Source organism: Schistocerca gregaria, chromosome 1, assembly GCF_023897955.1.
Source record: "Schistocerca gregaria isolate iqSchGreg1 chromosome 1, iqSchGreg1.2, whole genome shotgun sequence".
In the NCBI taxonomy this organism is placed as follows: Eukaryota; Metazoa; Arthropoda; class Insecta; order Orthoptera; family Acrididae; genus Schistocerca; species Schistocerca gregaria.
The window spans coordinates 827,582,203-827,593,734 of NC_064920.1; positions in this window are offsets into that span (position 1 = coordinate 827,582,203).

Sequence of the window (11,532 nt, forward strand, 5' to 3'; positions counted from 1 at the left end):
GGAAATAAATGTGGTAGCAGGGAATGTCTGCACCAAAGTATTATTGACAAGAGAGACCGCAAATTGATATAATTTTTAAAAAGGGCGGGACAGACCGCGTATGGATACAGCTTAAGAAAAGAGAGGGAAAGATCACGCATTGATAATTTTGTAATGGTTACAGGGATTGTCTGCACCAGAAAGCATTGTTGGCAGGAGAAACGGCACTTTAGCATTCGTAGGAACTCAGTAGTAAGCGAGAAGTGAAGCGAGTCGGTAGCAGGCGTGAAGCGAGAGGTTGAGAGGAGCGGTGTGCCGGCCAGCCACTAGCTATGATTTACAAGAGATTATAAACGGATGTACAGAGACATCAGATAACTATTATAATAAGAGGTACTAATATTATTGAATTATTTTTTTGAGAAACTCAACACTGCTGAAGGTATGTTTGCGCATTGCTAGTTGTAAGATTATTGTAAAAAGTAAGTCCCATTTGAACGTTTGTAAAATCATTTCATTCAGAATATAATTAACTTTTGCCAGCAATATTGCATTTCTAATTACAATCCATCCCATAAACCATCAACGTAAAACTTTGCAAAATTTTATTGTTGTCAAGAAACAGTTTAGCTATGAATTACGCAACTTCAGTCAAATTTATTAAAGAATAACGTCAGCTTTGGTAATAAATACAACCACTTATTATGAAAGACCACCAGCAGCTAATAGAGTATAGTAAAACAGAGTAAGTATATTCATGTCACAGTTTGATGTAGCAGTCAGATGGCGATCCAGTAACAGTAAAAAAGGTAAGGAACAGTTTTGGGTTATTGCAGGTAACGACTAAGGGCCACGACGACGACACATTCTATGTTTCGTCGAAATAATCAGAAAATCACTTTTAATAATCAGCAATTAAATTTGTATGCGAAGATAGAGAAAGAGAATAAATTTCAAAGGGAAGATTTCATTTGTTATTATTAAGCAAGAGATAGAAATCCTAAGGTTCCACGTCAGTTTACTATATATCTGAACATCTAGAAATTTGAACTGTTCAGTTTCACTAATCATATACCCATTGTATGGATGTTTATTAGTGTTTGTAGGAATCCACCACACGTTTCTGGTTTGAAGAATATTCGAGAACATTATGACAACTCGTCTGTCCTACTAAATCATCCAGTACAAATTTTCATAGGAAATGTCTGGAAGTACTTCGAACAGAGGGTGAAAAGTATCAGTCAACATCCGCAAAACTTGATGGCTCTTTGGATCAATGAGTGACTTCAACTGAATATGGTATACTTGAAGAAATTTGTGGCCTCTCTTCCACCCGAATCATCGTTATCAAGACTAGGGGCAGTGTCAACGGCATTAGCGTAATGTCTCCTGTGGGTGACTAATTTTCTGCCGTATGTGCTCGTTATTTCTAAAAAAATGTAGCCAGTAACAACACTAAATACAACAAGAAAATGTCTGTAAATATCTGTCCCAAGGCAAATAATGCTTTCAATTTGTTCAAGACAGACCTATCCTTTCAAATTTTTTATGCTAAACTTGTGAGCTCAAACTGTTTTCCATCGTTAAAGAAATAATTGCAATCTTAATAAACGATACTTTACAGAAAAAGATAAAGAAGAGTAGCACATTTACAAAGAGTTTCAATAAATCAGTGAAAGCCGTGCCAGTTTCCCTGACAATCATCGATACACTTTCTTTGGACGTTTTGAAAATACATCAAAGTCGTAGAGGTACCTCCATTTCCAAATAGCATAGAGTCACTGGAAATCTCTATTTCCAAGCTACAGCATCCAGTAGCTTGTACCGTTCATTATTGCAGGTCCAGTCAATGTTACCAAACATTACAACTACGTCTCTTCATGATTCTTTGCAAATAGTATACTGAAAGAATTATTTCAGTCAAATGTTTACCTACTTTTTAATACGTGAGGTTGTCTAATGGCCATGTTTTTCCATTTCCTTTTTTAGTGAAAGTACAGCACTTGTAATTCTGAATCGCTTCATTTTCGACGATCTGCACGTATGAATTGGAGGCAGGGGTCCGTCCACGAACACATTGCGCATTCCTGTCTTCTCGAGCTGCACTGTACTGTATAGGTCTGCGCAATTCTGTGTTGTTCGCAGCGCGGCGTATCTTAAACGCACTTCCGTTACTAACCACAAATACCGTTAGGGTTATGAGTGCATGGCATATAACTGAAAGAATCTGTAGCACCCTAAAGAGGCTTCTACAAGATGTTTGGTTATGAACTTTGTACAACATTGTTATTGCATCTTCCCGTGGAATAAATACTTCGGAAGAAGAGCACCTAACATGGATGTACCTTTGATGTCTTACAGCTGTAATGTGAACGTCAGCCACACTCCAGCATGAGGCGGCTGCCAGACAATGTGATACTGTACTTCACAAGTCTCACGGTTTTCTTCTAAATAATTTCATAATTACTGGAGCAGAATCTTGCTAATGAATGCTAAATATCACCTACGTTTGTTCGGATTGATCACAACAATATATGTTGTTGATGTGGTTTTCAGTCCGAGGACTGGTATGACGTAGCTCTCCACTCTAGTCTACCACGTGTACGCCTCTTCACCTCTGCATAACTACTGCAACCTACACCAGCGCCAGTCGCCTTGCCTCGTCAAATGTACCGATTCTCGCCAGATCACCGAAGTTACGCAACGTCGGGCATTCCCAGCTCTTGGATGGGTAACCGACTGAGTACGCTACGTGCTGTTGTCTGCTTTCCCTTCGCCTAAGAGGAGGAAGGGTGGTGGCGTAAAGTCCCTAAACTTTGCGCTAGTGTCCTGGTATTGAATTCCACACAGCGTCTCATGAACACTTGATGATGATGCGTCCATCGCATGGGGCCGTTAAGTTCGACGCACCCTTAGCGTTACTCGAGAGTAATAGTCTGTGTGACGACACCGTGTTACACCTTCTTCATCGTCAAAAATGTGTTTGTATGTGTGTGAGTTCTAAAGGGACCAAACTACAGAGGTCATCGGTCCCTAGAGTTACACACTACTTAAAGTAAGTTAAACCAAACTATGCTAAGAACAACACACACACACACATGCCCGATAGAGGACTCGAACCTCCGGCGTGTCTTCATCATCATCCAACACAAACATGACACCACGCAGTACTCCTGAAATACCTTTCCAAATAGGCGGTTGAATCAGCCCTTCGAGATCTTCCATACAACAGTGCCACAAGACTTTATTTTTACTTACATGAGTCTGCATCTGCTTATTATAATGAAACACTGGTCTCGCTCTACAATTTTTATACCTTCCCCTCTCAACAACACGTCCCTCCATTACCAAATTGACGATTCCTTGATGCGTCGGACGCATCCCATCAGCTGATCCCTTCTTTTAGTCCAGTGGTACCATAAATTACTCTTCCTCACATTTCGAATCAGTATCTCCTCAAAATAATTATTCGATCACCATTCTCCTATACACCACATTTCAAAATATTCTAACCTCTTCTTGTCTGGACTGCTTTCTGTCTACATTTCACTTCGGTACAAGGCTACATCAGATAAATATCTTCAGAATAAAAATTTCTAACATTTAAATTTGTATTGGATGTTAAGAAATTTCCTTTTTTCAGAACTGCTTTTCTAACTACTACCAGTTTGCATTTTGTATCTACTCTACCTCGGTCATCATCACCTACTCAGCTGCCCAAATAAGAAAAATCATCTAACACGTTTAGTGTCTGTTTTCTTGAACTTTACTTTCGTTTTCAAACTTCTTTTGGATTCCCTTCACAGCTTTCTCAAGGAACAGATGTATGCAGCTTACTCTGGTACTTTATCGCTGAACCTAACATGAAGAATCAACGCAATCTGCTTTCTTTAATTCCGCACAACTCTTTGCATTCACTGTCAGTCGGTACACTAAGTGCGCCCTGAAAAACATCAAGACAAAGCTCAGCACAGATTAAACCTTTAAAGCGAATGCATCATCCACGAGTAGAGAGATGTCTCTCCCTCTGACTTAAGCAAAAAAATGGCTCTGAGCACTATGGGACTTAATATCTGAGCTCATCAGTGCCCTAGACTTAGAACTACTTAAACCTAGCTAACCTAAGGACATCACACACATCCATGCCCGAGGCAGGATTCGAACCTGCGACCGTAGCAGCAGCGCGGTTCGGGACTGAAGCGCCTAGAACCGCTCGGCCACAGCGGCAGGCTAAGAAAAACAGGACGCATACTATCAGTCGCTTGGCGCAGAAAGCAGCCGGGTGTTGTGTCGGCAGGCAATTTGCTTTGACATTAGTGGTGCTCATGCTAAGTAAAGAATGGCGATTACAGTGAAACGTCCCGTTTGAAAAATTATGAATGACTGTGCTGGTAAACTTCTACGTTATTTGATTTTCAAACAGCTGAGCCAAACTGAACGTACTCAGACAGTTCTCTCTTTACTTATTCTGATCATCACTAAACTAACACTGAATATTTTAGCGCAACGCAATCTGACTTTCAATAATCCCAACAAAAGGATAGCCCTATACCTTTCATGAACCACTTACCTCACGATAATCTTCGTTACTCGAACTAGTGCAATACAGCGAGCGCCAATACTGCCAGGTAAATAAAAGATTCTTACTACTGAATTCACTAACTACTGGTAGGCATAGTTAGCAAATGAAAGATTTTGATAGAGAACAAACAATGTATTTACCTTAATAATGCTAAAAAGTCACCATATATATATCTATCAATTCATGACATCCATCTTAACAAATCGTCCGCTCAACACTCTGGCATCTCTCCCCCCACATTTACCACTGCTGGCGGCTCACCTCCAACTGCTCAACGCTACGAGCTGTTCACATCCAACGATGAGCCCAACCAGCCACAGACAGCACACAGCGCACACAGTGATTTTCATACACAGCACTATGTGTTATTACCAACATAAAAACCTAAACAGCCTACCTACAACAGTTTAACGTGCTACTGGGAACGATGTGATACAACGATAGAGCACAGGCTGTGCTTAGACAAGAAAGGAGAGCAGGAACAATTCCGTAATTGTCTGAAATGATTTACGGAAAGTAGGAGAACCATACATCCACAGCGAGTGGATAATATGGAACACCACAAACACAATACATTACCTTGACTAACACGTAAACTGCTGGCATTCGAAGCAGCTTCCAGCGGTCTAGGGATGGATAAATATACGTCCTGTACTGTTTTCAAGGAAATCTTATGCCATCCTTTCTGCAAAATAGTGGCCAGTCCAGGTAACGATGATGGAAGTGGATAGTGATCACATCCTTCTCTACAAAGTAGACCGCGAAGGCTCACTACTATTTAAATCTATTGTCAGTGGTTGCCATGACAGGTGCAGAATCTGATACTCGTACTGACAGAAACAGTCTTGGACCATGCGAGCAGTTGTAACAGGCGTCCTGTCGTCTTGAAACGTAGCATCACCGTTGGGGTTCCATGGGATGCACCTGATCAGTCAAAATTGTCACATAATCCTTGCCAGTAATTCGACCTTGCAGAGTACCCATGGGGCCCAAAGAATACCACGATACGGCTGCCCAATTCGCCACCGAACTCCTGCCATGTTTCACCCTTGGGACGTAAACTCGGCCAGGAGTTGGAAACGGCATGAAAAAACATATCTCTGGTATCTATGGCATTTCAGTATGTTTGTTACAGTTTCCAAATGAGCGGGTCGACGATGTGACCTATTTTACACCATATTTTAGTTCTAGGTGATGTGTAATAATGGTGTGTGAGTAGGGTCTCCCGTCGGGTAGATCGCTCGCCGGGTGCAAGTCTTTCGATTTTACGCCACTTCGGCGACTTGCGCGTCGATGGGGATGAAGTGATGATGATTACGACTACACAACACCCACTCCCTGAACGGAGAAAATCTCCGACGCAGTCGGGAATCGAACCCGGGCCCTTAGGATTGACAGTCTGTCGCGCTGACCACTCAGCTATCGGGGGCGGACTAGCTCTACGTGATAATGCTTCACTTTTGACGATGCCATTATGTCTTTATCACATAAGGACACGGTGTAGTACAGCTACATTTTACCTTATTTTATCTGTAGATTCCCAGTTTGTATGACAATGTATCGTGATGTGAAATAGTGTATTGTTTTGAAAGGTGGACTGCCCAGTAGTTGTGTATTTTTTATATTGTAGATCTGAAGATAGTCATTACTGACTGAAGCCGGTCATCGCCTAAGGACTTTATATTGCGAATGAATTGAATTGAGCGTATTTCATCGTTAGCCGGGATCCCCCTATTCGGAGAAGTTCGGCCGCCAAATGCAAGTCTTGATTCATTCGACGCCACATTCGACGACATGACGTTCTTCCAATGCCCCACAGTCCTGCTTATGGAGTTCCCTTCGTGTTGTGTTGGTGCTGGCAGGGTTCGCGTGTGCGACATTCAATTTTGCAGCTTTTGTCCTCTTACTGTTCATCACAGTCCTCTTCAATTGCCACCCGTCGTGATAAATCATCACATAATTTCGTCCTCGTCGTGGCTTAGCAGATGATATTTTTCCGCTTTCCCTGTATGCAGCACAAATCTTCGATACGGTGCATCTTGAAACACCAAACATTTCGGTTACCTTGTTTACGGAACCACAGACCATACGAGCCCTAACAATGATCTCACGATCGAATTCACTTAGCTACGATATAACACACTCACAACCACACAGAACACTGTTCTGACCACAACAGCGCAGCCTGCAGGCCCGCCTGACATACTTTTTTTTATTCTGAAGAACGAATTTCTCGCAGTGTTTCCATTTTTTGTCCAACTCCTGTAATTCTGCTGCATAAATATCATGCAAGGCACCTGAAGGCGGGGTTAAGCTGTTGCACTACCACTTTTCATTTTCCAGTCATGAAGGGTGCGAGGGAAGAATATCTTTAGTTAAAGCTATGTGTGAGCTCGAATCTATCTAATTTTAGCTTCGATATCTTGACGTGAGATAAACTTAGGAGAAGGTTACTTCTAGCATCGCACGCTCTCGTGAATTTGGCTGTGTACCCAGGACGAACCGCGCTGCTCTTCTTTGGATCGTCTCGATCTCCACATCAATTCTACTCGCTGAGGCTCCCAGACTGAAGAGGAATACTCAAGTATGGGTCGCACTAAATATATATAAGCTGCCCCCTTCATTGGTGTACTACTATTCCTGAGAATCAGTCCAATGAATCTCAATCTGTCATTTGCCTTTCCTATGTTGAGTGTTATGTGGTTATTCCAGCTAAAATAACGATCTACGCGTAGTCTCAGATATTTACTAATGACTCTTTGAGCAAATTTATGCACACTACACTACATCTGTCTCTGTCGAGTGTGCGCCAAGCATAATGGTATAAGGCCTTTGTACTTACATCGGATAGATATGAAGGTTAACCTGTGCTGTAACTATCAGAAAAAACAAGAACTAACTGCTTGCTGTTTTCCTGCGGTTTCTTCGAACCACATCCATACCGCTTGTTTCAAAACTCTGTGAAGTTGAAGGTGACCCTTTCCAGCAAATGTTCCTGTTTTCTTGTGTCATGGGGATACTCGGAAATGCATGATGTCCCAGGATGAATGGTCAATTTTCATGAATATGACAGGAACGATTATTCGATGGAAAAAGTCTAGTATCCATGCACTCTAAAACGCATACCTTAAGAGCTATGAGGACTTCTTCATTTTAGGTGCTGTTAAACAAACCCCTTTTGCTGCAGGCACCTTCTGTTCCATATTTTGAAAGGTAATAGAATGGCCAAAACAAGAAGGAAAGCCCAGTAAACACCAATGGGCAGTAAAATGTATATGTTAAGAGCTTTGATCGCTTGTTTACCTTCGCTTCTGTGAAAGATACTTCTTATACTGAACAAGTGCTCATAGTTCTTAAGGTACTCATTTTAGAGCCCGTATTTACTTGACATTTTTGCTTGGAACGATCGTCTGTATTATATCCCTGAATTCTGATCATTCCCCCTGTGCAAAGCAATTTTCTGCTTTGTACGAGTGTGGGTCTGAAATTTGACGTACTATCTGTGTTTGCATAAACATTGTAATCCTCAGGCTTACATTCCCCAATCTCTAACCTTCCCGCACGTATCAGTTCGCCGCTACCGGGATTCGGGTGGGCGCTCCGGCTCAAAAGACGACGGCCGGTGTGCTGGCCAGCCTAGATGTGCTTTTTATGCGGTTTCCCAAATCTGACTAGATGAATACCGGATTGGTACGCACGTATCGCCTCAGTTACACGATTCACAAATATTTCGAAAACGTTCGCACAATTCCACGTGGATAACACTACACACACATCGTTGGAGTACACTAAATCGTTTCTGGAGAGACGGCAACAGGAAGGGCATACAGTTAACATTATCAAATCTGATATTAACCACGCCAATCCAGTTTATATACGAGCTAAATGAAAGTCAAGAAGCAGGGAATGTTCCGCAATCTCTATTGAGATTTTAACCATAATCCACGCTGATTGACAAAAAAGTGACATACCTAGAAGAGCAGCGGGAAACTACATGAGACCTCACAGGATAAGAATGTATTTCACATTATTTCAGTGATTAGAAAATCGAGTCAAATTTACAAATAGCTTGCGGGTACTAGCCCATTTATCATTATTATCAGAAAATGAAACACCTATAGCCGTTTTTATGATGTAGGTATTTCATTTTCTTACAATAGTGGTTCAAATGGTTCAAATGGTGCAGAGCACTAAGGGACTTAACATCTGAGGTGATCAATCCCCTAGAACTTAGAACTACTTAAACCTAACCAACCTAAGGACATCACACACATGCATGCCCGAGCCAGGTTTCGAACCTGCGACCGTAATGGTCGCGCGGTTCCAGACTGAAGCGCCTAGAACCGCTCGACCACACGGCCGGCTACAATAGTGAACGGCCGTGTCCTCCAGACCGCCAGTCAAAAGGGTGGACATACAAAAACACCAATCATCATGACGTGCACTCCCTCTGGTCGGAATGGAGGTACTGATTCGCTTGAGAGGGTTGCCATAAAGCCGTTGTACCTTTCTGGGTAGCGTAGAACCGCGGTTCTCGCTGAACACAATAAGACGCCATTTATTCACAGCCCATGCTTCCCTTTTACGGATCCTCTACAAACACGGTAGTTTATGTTGTACTGTTAACGCCAGCCTGCACATGGGACAGAAATACTCTAGTCCGGCAGCCGCTGGCCGCCGATCAACGGAGGAGGAGACAGAGAATGCTGCAGGGCGTCCATTAATTACTGTCCTTGGATGGCAACGCAGGTGTGAAGGAGTTACGATTTGCTTGGTGCATTGTACGGTAATTCTCTCTTGTGGTAGCCAGATGTGTTCGATCAGAAGCTTGACGATGATTATGCCTGCCATCACTACACCATTGTCTCATCTGAATGCCCCTCAAACATGGTTATTGCATGATTCGACCAGGCGGCCAATACAGAGATGACGCCTTTGAAACTCTGTCACGTGGTGATAATGTCTCGCTCGAGTACGCAGCATCTCCGTGACTTCCATCATCATTATCATCATCATCATCATCATCGTTTTCTAACTCCAGTATCTCGGGTGTGGTGTACAAGCACTCGCAATATCCTGTCTTCATACATCTTCTGTTCCAGGATAACTTCTCAATTGTGCCCCTACTCCACCACATCTGATCATTCTCAGTATGTCCCCTTACCACCGAAGCTTGCGATTCTTTATGACACTGGTAACAGGAGCCTCAGTACCAGCGACTTTTATTTTCACCTCATTCCGTGTCCTTCACAGTGATCATTCAGCATCTGACGCTGTTCACGCCCCTTCTGTTCCCTACCAGGCCGCATACCAACAATAAACCCGAAAGATAACAATGCGTTGTGGTGGCCGATCTATCCGTCACCGAGAATTTCAACTCCACTCATTTACATTCCCGCTGATGGAATGTAAGTCTACGAAATTATATTGACAGTTGACCATGTCTTGTAGGTGCTCACACTTTTGTCAGGCAGTGTATTTTGTCTATAAGTGATATTCTGCAACATACGTGGGCGCTATAAAATAATCTTACATCATTCTTCAAGTGGATTATATTGTGATTTCTCTGTATATATAATTTTATATTGTACCAAGTTGTTGGAAATACGGTTATGTAACCACTAGCCAGGTAATTATTCCATAAAGCTCCGTGCGGCGGTGATATTCTACACTCAAAATATCTGTCTTGACTACAATTCTTTACTATATTTCTTTAATCCTTACGCATTTCACTATTACGCCATTGTCAAAGGAATAAAACCCTGTTGATAGAAAGTGTCGCGAAGAAATTAATTACATCTTCCTTTGAAAATGGCATAATGCCGAAACGCATCAGGGTTAAAGCAATGAAATAAAGAATTGTTTCAAGACAAAAGTTTTATTAAACCTCCAAGACAAAAGAAATTTTTTAAATACTCTAATAACCTGCAGGTATTCCTGAATTTCGCTACAGTTTTCAAGCGTTGAGACTTCTATATATACAACGGCACCATTCGCGGACAGCCGCGTCTAAATTACGACGTTATCGACGAGATAATACACTCCTGGAAATTGAAATAAGAACACCGTGAATTCATTGTCCCAGGAAGGGGAAACTTTATTGACACATTCCTGGGGTCAGATACATCACATGATCACACTGCCAGAACCACAGGCACATAGACACAGGCAACACAGCATGCACAATGTCGGCACTAGTACAGTGTATATCCACCTTTCGCAGCAATGCAGGCTGCTATTCTCCCATGGAGACGATCGTAGAGATGCTGGATGTAGTCCTGTGCAACGGCTTGCCATGCCATTTCCACCTGGCGCCTCAGTTGGACCAGCGTTCGTGCTGGACATGCAGACCGCGTGAGACGACGCTTCATCCAGTCCCAAACATGCTCAATGGGGGACAGATCCGGAGATCTTGCTGGCCAGGGTAGTTGACTTACACCTTCTAGAGCACGTTGGGTGGCACGAGATACATGCGGACGTGCATTGTCCTGTTGGAACAGCAAGTTCCCTTGCCGGTCTAGGAATGGTAGAACGATGGGTTCGATGACGGTTTGGATGTACCGTGCACTATTCAGTGTCCCCTCGACGATCACCAGAGGTGTACGGCCAGTGTAGGAGATCGCTCCCCACACCATGATGCCGGGTGTTGGCCCTGTGTGCCTCGGTCGTATGCAGTCCTGATTGTGGCGTTCACCTGCACGGCGCCATACACGCATACGACCATCATTGGCACCAAGGCAGAAGCGACTCTCATCGCTGAAGACGACTCGTCTCCATTCGTCCCTCCATTCACGCCTGTCGCGACACCACTGGAGGCGGGCTGCACGATGTTAGGGCGTGAGCGGAAGACGGCCTAACGGTGTGCGGGACCGTAGCCCAGCTTCATGGAGACGGTTGCGAATGGTCCTCGCCGATACCCCAGGAGCAACAGTGTCCCTAATTTGCTGGGAAGTGGCGGTGCGGTCCCCTAC